Here is a 10,126-nt window from a genome sequence, read left to right on the forward strand (position 1 = left end):
GTATCATAATCTGACCCCAACCCCAGAGATTTGCAAGAGGCATTGCCCTTTGGAGGGTGGAAAGGCTGATTATAGCAGTAAAAACGACCTTTGCTGATCTGAAGGGCTGTCGCAGGCCGCGTAAAGGATCACCCTGGGCTTACGCGTGCCGCCTGGGTGTCCTGATCAGTAAACAACTTTCAAAAATGACAGTTTAGGTCCCTGTTGTGGTTTAAGGCCATTTCCGACATGTTTAAGGCCTGTTAAACCATCTTTAAGGCCCTAAAATGATGCTTAAACATTGTGGACATGAAACATGCTCAAAAATACGCCGGATGTCAGTTCGTTTGGCCGTACGATCGCGATGTTCGGTTAATTACGACAGAATGCGCATAAGCGCGAAAAACGATCCAAAATGCGTGACGAATGGATTTTTCTCATGCCAAACACTGAGGCGTAATATTATAATGCTTACATAAATTTTTGGATGTTCGGATGTATTCAGAACGTAAGTTATGCACGAAAGTGCAAACTTATGCACTTTTGACACTTTTAGTCCCTGAATGATCCAAAAGTTTATTTTAGCATACCAAACCCCTCGAAGCCTATTTCTAAGCTATATAAAGGATATTTAAGGTGTGTTTAACTTATGGTCATGTTCCGGAATGTCTGTTACAGTTCAAATTGGCATACTTTCGTAGTTTGTCAATTTTAGTCCCTGTAGGCGAATTAACTTGTTTTTGCCATACCAAAGCCTTCAAAAACTTATTTCTAAGTTATGTAAAGGTTATTTAAGGTATGTTAAGTATATGTTGATGTTCCAGAGTATTTTTCGCATTATACTGAGTACGTTTACGCACCAGTTTGCGTATAATTCTCTAGAAAGCGATGTAGAGTTTAAAATCGAACAAAAGTCAAAACATGGAAAATGTAAAACATAAACAAACAAACATTGGGATCAAATAACATTGTTTTATTGATAACTGAACTGTTCACAATGATTTCAAGCACAAATGTTACAGATGTAAAAGTGATGTCAATGTTTTCTGGTAAATCATCGGTTATGTCGGACTTCAGTTTTATATTGACTGCTTTTTGGACTTGCTCCTCATTTGGTTTTCTGGGAGAATAACCTTCCCAGATCGGAGGCGGACACTTTTTATAACTAACACTCTGTTTCTTACCAGTATCCTTCTTCTTTGGCTTTTCATCTTGAAATGTTTCCATACCTGCAACAGTCGGATAAATTCGGTCAATTATATAATCAGAACTAGAATAACTTTGCAACAGTCGTCTAATTCTTTCATTTTCAATCCTCTCAGTCTCCAACTCTTGCTTTAGCTTAGCACATTCTCCAATATAATGATTGATAGCTTTTTGCTTCGACATCATCACTGCATTCATCATTGTCAATGCATCTTCTCTTTCAGAATTTGTCTTTTGTAGACCAGTCACTGTCCTGTTCAACACATCATATGATTCTTTTACATAATTGAGATTGAAAAACAATTATTCTTTCATCTTATCTAGTTCACTCAACTTCTCATCCTTTTCTTCACACTGTTTGCAAGCTTCTGAACATTTTAAACATGGTTTGGTAACTTCAACAATCTTTTCGACTATTTTTTCGACTTCAACAACTTTCTCAACCTCAATCACCTTCTCAGCTTCACCATTCTTCTCAGCAATTTTAACTTCTTCATTTTGTTCACGTTTCTTCTTTTTCTTCTCTTTTGCTGCTCGTCTCTCCTTCAGTTTCTCCACGCGATCTGCAAAATAAAATTGAAAACTTTCAGGAGATAAATGAGTTTTTGCAACATCAATATGCATTTCTTCATCATAATCACTATTGTCATCAGTTGGTGATTGATCAAACTCTATTGTCTTTTCTGTACTATCATCTGAAAAACCAGAATCAGATGGTGTTTGATCAAAAACTGTTTTTTTTTTCTTTCTGAACATTCATCTGATGAAACAGACTCTCCATCTAGATTCTTTTCACTAACACCAATCACTTTCATCCATTCTGTAAACAAATCTGGTTCTTGAATAACTTTTGCAATGAGTGCTACAACTTTCGAATCAGGTGGAATGTAATTATCCCAGCTGAAACCTTCTGCCACTTTTTCATCATCTTGATCAATGATACCATAATAAGCTTTCTTATTTGCATCTTCAATCATTCTAGCATGAGCAGTTTGTTGCTCCTTTTGTTGATTCGGTTGATGAGCAACTTGTTGATATATGGCTTTCCGATAAAAAATCATCTTTTCCAAATGGATTCATTGCTCCACTTGCCTCTTGATTTTTGCATTCTCTTTTGAAATGACCTTTCTCTCTGCATCGAAAACAAGTAACTTTAGATTTATCAAAACCCAAAGTAGAAACATGTGCATCTAAGAAATCATTTCTTCCTGTAATCATTTTAAACTTTTCTGCTCTCCTCAATACACTAGCCAAGCACCATTTGATGTCCATTAGTTCCATTTCTTCTGCATCTATCTGATCATAATCCTCTTTTGTCAGCATAGGATTTCCGATCCTTCCAGCAACCAATCCCTCATAGGTCTCCAAAACTGTAGCAAGTAATGTCATGTGATCTTTAGCAACTTCTTCAGAAAAACTTTGACCATTTGGGAGATTCAATGCAATGTTGCACTGTATCACACAACCATTTCCACTTTGTGAACTTTGAGAGTGAAAGCTTGAAGTTGAACTCTTTGGATTAACACTTGGATACGAAGAGATTCCACTGCTGTTGTTTGAACTTTGATTAACATTTCCAGATGAGTTTCCAGCACTAAACGCAGTTTGAATTTTCGGACTCATTTCAACCTCTTGAACACTTCCCTTGTAATACATTTTCACATCTTGTTGATTACTCGGATTGTTCATCCTTGCAATCTTTTGCTGTTCAAGATCTTGACCTTCAATCTTTTCGATGAACTGAGAAATTGTCAAGCCATCATATTCCCCGGTGTTCTTTAGAATCATCAAAAATGTACCCCACTCTTTCTGAGGTAAAGCGTCAGCTAACTTGTCAACCCATTCATCTTGACTTTTCTCTATTCCCAATAAAGGCATAGATCGAACTAAATGGCAATATCTTTCAATCAACTTCTTCGACGATTCTCCTGACAAGCTTGAAAATAAGTCAAATTCTTTCTTTAGCAGTGCTTTCTTACTCCTGATCATCTTTTCACTACCTTCAAACTTAACATGCAATGCATCCCAAATTAAACGCGAAGTGTTATCATGCTGAAGCAAGATAAAAATGTCTTCTTTCACAGCTTGCTGTAAAAGACTGATCATCATTTTTTCTGCTTTATACATGTCTCGTTCTTTATCATTCAGTTCAGAAATAGCTTTTGTGACTCCCAACTTAGTACGTGGTCGAAAATACTTTTTCTCGATACATTCCCATGATCTCAAGTGATTAGCTTGTACCCAGTTTTCAAATCGATCTTTCCATCCATAGTACTCTTCAATGCCCATCAGTTTCGGGGGTTTTTGTAAAGTTCCTGTCTCATTTTCCATGTTCATGCTTTGAGCAATAGCAGCCGGAGTAGTTGGAGATGTTGCAAACGCGTTGTAGAATTCTTCTTCCATAATTCGGCAAATTTTTCACAAAACAGTCTTTTCAAACGAAAACAGGTCTTTCAAACGAAATTACTTCCAAACGAGATTAACCTGCACAAAAAAACTTCAAACGAAATTAAAGATTCAAGCGAGATTACTTAATTTCGTTTGAACTGTTCAAACAAAATCTAATTTCGTGCGAAATTAGGGATCAAGTACAAGCGAAATTAAAATTTGGAGTGATATTACTAATTCCGTGCGGAATTAGTAATATTTTCAAACGAAATTATCCAAATGTGTTAATTCCGTGCGAGATTAAGGCTTAATTCCACGCGGAATTAAGATGATTTCTGCATATCCGATCTGATTTTCAAACGGAATTATCAATTTTATCTGAATTAAGTCGAATTAAGGTCCAATTTTCTCAAGGATTTGTTAAACACTATTTCGCTTATGATATGTGAAAATCAAGCCATTTTAACCGTTAAAACTTGTTCAAATCAAAAAAGAAGGTGTAGAAGTTAGAAAATGAGATGAAAACAGGCTGAAATCGGTTGAACTCCTCCTCCTGTGCTCTGATACCAATTGGAGGATCGTGTACGGACCCGAAACGAGTCAATCAGAGGCGTTCTTCTCAAAATGAAAGGCGGAAACAGACATAATGAGTATGATTAAGCTAGATATTCACTTTAACTGTCTTTTATATTGATCTGAAACAGTTTTACAGCACGGAGACACTTCAACAGAGCTTCGCCGTCAGAAAACCACTGACTAGTTCCGTTTCAAATGAAACGGAATCACTACTATTTATAGACCACCTAATTCCGCTCATACTAGACTCAAACGAAATTACATACAAGCAAAATTACGATTCAAGCGGTATAACTAATTCCGTGCGGAATTACTTGAAGTCCTCTTCAAGCGGAAATAGCCTTTTCATGCGGAATTTCATTCTAGACTTGATTTCTCGATCTTCGTGCCATGAATAATGCAAGACTCGATACAAGACGAAGTCGACAGACGTATGCACTAACATGATGCAATGTCAAAATCTGATTGTGACAAATGGCTTGAAGCCATGAACATAGAGATGCAATCCATGTATGACAACCAAGTATGGAAATTGGTTGTGCGATCTCTTAACTCTAAATCAGTGGGAAGTAAGTGGGTTTTCAAGAAGAAAACCCAATATGCATGGTAACTTGGATACTTATAAAGCGAGACTTGTAGCAAAAGGTTTCACTCAAACTCAAGGGGTTGATTATGATGAGACCTTCCTGCCTATGGCGATGCTAAAGTCAATAAGGATATTATTTGCCATACCTGCATAATATGATTATGAATATTGGCAAATGGATGTCAAAACGGCTTTCCTTAATAGATATCTTAAGGAAAATGTCTATATGGTTCAGCCTGAAGGTTTTGTCGATCCAAAACATTCTAATTAAGTATGCAAGTTAAAGAAATCAATCTAGGGATTGAAACAAGCATCTAAAAGTTGAAATCACCGTTTTGATGAAGAGATTAGGGAATATGGATTCATCAAGTGTTAGTGCATTATCTGTCTATCGCCTCCGTCAATCTATTCCGTAGCAGAAATCAAAGAATTCTAAGCATTTATTGTAATATCTAGTTAGAAAGGGCAAGGTGGCAAACTTATAAATAAGGAGAAATCCTTATAATCCTTGTGCCTATAAATAGATCACTTAGGTTTAGTTTAGAAGACTTTTGGAAGATTTGGAGCTCATTTGGAGATTTAGGAGCTTAGAGCTTAGAGAGAGAAAGTCTAGAGAGAGAAAGTTTCTCTACGTGATTCCCAGCATTGTACACGACGTCATATTAATAGAATCACGTTTTCTTGTACGTTATTGTGTGTTCGATCACATACGTTCACGGATTCCGCACGTTGAACGTACGTTACGCAATCGAACGGTGTCAAAACCGATCCTAACAAGTGGTATCAGAGCTAGGAGCTCGATTGCATGATCAAACACATCGTTTTCGTACCAGATTTCAGCTGATTCAGATCCGATTTTATCTATTTCTTCATCTTCTACCTATTTCTCACGTTTTTTTTCTGAAATTCGTCAAATTGAACGTGTTTTCACGGTCCGATTCGTCTGAATTTTTGACATATTGTGCGAAAATCATTGATTTACAACCCTACCAAGTTTCGGTTCAAAACTCCTAGTCGTTTAGGAGAAATCGCAGTTTTTAGGTTCGAATTTGCGTCAAAATTCAGATCGGTTCGCTTTTCGGAACTACACAGGTTCGCTTATTCGGTTATCAAACAGGTTCGCTTTTAGATAGAGGAGATTCGCTCATAGGGTAAAAAAAATAGTGGTTCGCTCATAAAAACATTTGTTGGTCCGCTTATTCAAACACATAGTGAGGTCCGCTTATTTGTCAGTTTATGGTTCGCTTATAGTTGTTACATGTTGGTTTGCTTATGAGTCATCTTCTTCACGTGATTTTATGAAAAAAAAAGGTTGTCGGCTACATATAAAAAAAAGGGTTTAACCATTGAACAAATCAAGGTGCTTGTCGGCTGCATGTTATAATTTGTGATTTGTTTAAGCCATGTGATGAAGGTTGTTGTTATTGTTTGCACGTGAAGGTTGTTCAATAAATCACGTAAATGGCGGTTCATTAGAATTGAAGTATTATCGGTCCAATCAGCATTGAGAATGCATTTGATTACGGTTGTGACTTATTAAAGTTGTCTGTTGTGTGATTTGTTTGGCCCATGTTGCACCGCCCCATTAATATAAATGGCCCTATCACATATTTTGAATAAACTTTGAGGCCCAATCATCTTTAAAAGTCTACATCGACTGAAAACCCAATCACAGTTTGGTTTTAATTGATGGAACATTCGGCCCAATCATAGTTGTCTATTCAAAAAATTCATAAATTGAGTCTGTCAAAATTGTAGATCATTAATACAAAATTAGAAGAGATATAATAGAATTGTTTTGATATTCAGGATTGTGTTTTGGGTTGCATTTAAATTCTTGTGCAAACGGGTTTTGAATTAGTGGGACGCTAGATCGTAAATTTCTTGGTTACAAACATTTTGTGAATTTCGTGGAGGTTAAAATTTGTGAATTTTTGAACGAAAATTTTTGAATCAAGTCACTTAACAAAGAAAGTGAGATCAAAATGTTTGACGAACAAGAAAATATTAAACTTGAAAGATTAAACAATTGGTATTGTGGTAGTTATCTTAAATCAAAGGAGGTCGTGATTGAAAGATTCAAATATTTTATGCGTAAGAAACATGAGAATTTTAATAATCTGGAAAAGCGATATGATGATTTACTTTCAGGTTTGAGCATGTATTACATAACAATTTCAGACGCTGAACTGAAATCTAAGTTTGAAGACGCATTACCTTTAGAGTGGGATGAATTTGTATGTAAGGTGAAAAAGGATTCTAGGTTCTCAAAATTTAGTTCAAGTGAGTTCATCAGAGAGCTTAGAACACAAAATTGTGAAATTGAGAAGAAAAGGAAATAGTTGATAGTGAATTTAGGAAGGAACTTAGAAGATATAAGTTTGGATGTGATCGTTGAAATAATGAAAAGAATTAGAAATGGTCTTGATGAAAGAAGTAGGATGAAATATGATTACAAGAGAGGTTGTTTTTTAAATGAAGATTTAGATCCTGCTGATATGATTAAAATTTTTCTTGCAGGAACGACAAAGAAGGATGATGATGAACAGATGATGAGTTTGCGTTTAAATTGCGAAAAACTGAGATCTGATAATGACAAACTTTTAAAGATTGTTGAAAGTTTGTCATTAGAAAACAACAATTTTAAAAAATTGGAAAATGATTTCAAAAGTCAAATAAAGATTTTACAAGATGAGAGAGATATCTTTGGCAAGAATAATTTGGAAAAACAAAGCGAAATAAACTCTCATCTTGCTAAAATTATTCGACTTGAGCATGAAGTTGAAGATGCTCAAAAAAAAATTGCTGAGTTTGAAAAAGGTTTTGAAAGCAAAAGAAAATCTTCAGAAAATGAAGATTTCTGGATAAAATTGGAAAACAAAAATCTGAAAGAAAATGAAACAAGATTTCAAGAACAGTTAAATGTTATGGAAAATGAAAAATCTGTTCTTGAAAATCTTAAAATTGAAAATGAAAATTCAATCAAGTTCTATCTTGAAAGAATCTCTCAGCTTGAAAAAGAAGCTGAGAATTCAAGAAACAAGATTAATGAACTTGAAAAGAAATTGAAAGGTTTTGTGACTGCATCAGATAGTTTGAATTTTCCTTGTCCAAAACCAATCAATTCTATTCCAATAAGTGACGTGGTCACAAATTTTGACAAGGTCAAAATTGAAGATTGTGATGACAAATCTGATGATGAAAACGTAAAAGAAGAAAAACGAAAAACATTTTTGAAATTAAATGAAATGTTTAAAAATACTGTTTTACATTCTACTGAGAAAGGTGAATGCTCAACGCATAAACCTGTAAAGAAGAGTGTGGAACAGAAACAAAAAGATAAAAAATCGGAAAATTTTCAAAAAGAAAATAAAAGCTCATTAGATCAGTCATCCAATCACAATAAAAAATCACAAAAATTTAAAAATGAAAACTTACAAAATGTTGGTAATAAGTGGTGCAGGTTTGACCACAGTTCTCAAAAGCCAAATCCAGCTTACAGGAAAAGATGGAATGAAGATTCTTCAAGGATAAATCATTACAATGATAGAAAACAGAGAAATGGTGATTACCACAAGGCAACTCAATGCTATGATTTAAGTGTGTGGTATGAAAATGGTATAAGATATGAGAGAGAGAAAAGGTATGATAACAGAGTGTGTTACTCTTGTGGCTATCAAGGACACATTGCTGTTAACTGCCAAAGCCGAAGTTTTGAAACAAGAAGGTGCTATAATTGTTAAATCCGAGGTCACATTTCCAGAGACTGCCCAAGGAGATCAACGGGAAGATCAAGGGTTGAATTTCAAAGAATGGCAAAGAAACCTGTAAATGTCAAGACCAAGGAACTGAAAGTTTCAGAACAGAAAGCCAAAGAACAGAAGGTTCAAGAACCTAAAGTTCAGGAAACAAACGTAAAGCTTTCTCAGGGGCAAAAAGACAAACTAAGGAAGAAAAGGAAGAAGGCGAGAGAGTATCTCGAGAGGATTTTGTCCCCGGGTTCATTTGTTGGTAAGAATAAGAGTACTGATGAATTGCTTCACTCGACTGCAAAGTTAAGCAAACCGAATTCGTCAGATGCAAATCTAAGGATAAAAGAGAAGATAAAGAAGAAGGTAACATTTGGTGGCAATGAATCTGTTTCTTCGGAAACAAAGGAGCCACATGTCGGCGATGAATCTGACAGGTCAAAGTCAGACAAGCCACGGTCAGGCAATGATTCTGGTTCGTCAAAACCAGAAGAGCCAAGTTTTGAGGTAAAATTGTCAAAAACACCCAAGGCTGGTCAGGCTTGGGTGAATCCTTTCAAATGAAAAACCCTGACTTGCCGGAGTTCCCAGGTTGGTAAGTGTGGAACAGGTATCGGCATATTTCTTGAGAAATTCACAGGTTGGTAACTGTGATATTTCGAATTACAAAAGACTAATCGAGGACATTAAGTTGTACTTGATTTCTCTTTCCGTCAAGTGATTAAAGGAAAAATAATGTGATGAAAGAACCCCGAATTTGTGAAATGACACACAAAACTAATTTTCCGGAAAAACCATTTTGATTAAAACAAACTTAAGTGTTTTGAAATCTAAATGGGAAAATAGTTTGTTGTCAGGGGGAGTTCTGATTGTTTATGCAAAATGAATGGCGAATTGAAGTGATTCGATATCAGTTTGTCATTTTATTTGTACAGTTTTCAAATTTTCCTTGAAAATCAAAATTGAAACATATTTTGATTTTAGGGGGAGAAAAATTTAAAAAAAATTAGAAAATTTGAAAATACCAAAAACAGTGAAAAAGCAAAAATGAGTTTTGTTGAAAAAAGAGGAAATGATAGTACATCAGTGGACTATCACAGCATACTAAGGAAATGATTTGTCAAATGTGATAAACGGTCTCACTGATGATGTGTCGATAGGTTTTCGTACATTTAGTAGATTTATTCAGGATGTAAACCTAAAATTTCAAACTTGTGAAATTCGTGGGGAACACTACTTGGATATATAGGTAACCCCTGAAATCTCGTTTGAAAGGTCTCATATTCTGATATACTAGGTTTTTCTACTATTTGATGTCTGGGGTATTATTCCGGGACTTCTACTGAACGGAAGTTCTGACCTAGTCCTTGGATAATGCTTTGCCTGAAATGCTTGAAACATAGCATTATAGCCCTCAGATTGATTAGACAATAAAATTGATAATCATCTGTTGTAGCTAAAAGATCCTCTAAAGGGGACATACCAAAGTCGAAACTGATATCTCTCTGCGCATACGGAAGTATCGACCTGAGATCCCTCAGTTCTCGCATGTCCTAATTTATGTACAGACATCATTTTAGTACAGTTACCTGTAGATCTTAATTCTGAGATTCTGGATACGGGAGTATATTCAAGAGGTGGG

This window comes from Helianthus annuus, chromosome 6 (assembly GCF_002127325.2).
Source record: "Helianthus annuus cultivar XRQ/B chromosome 6, HanXRQr2.0-SUNRISE, whole genome shotgun sequence".
NCBI classification, from domain to species: Eukaryota; Viridiplantae; Streptophyta; class Magnoliopsida; order Asterales; family Asteraceae; genus Helianthus; species Helianthus annuus.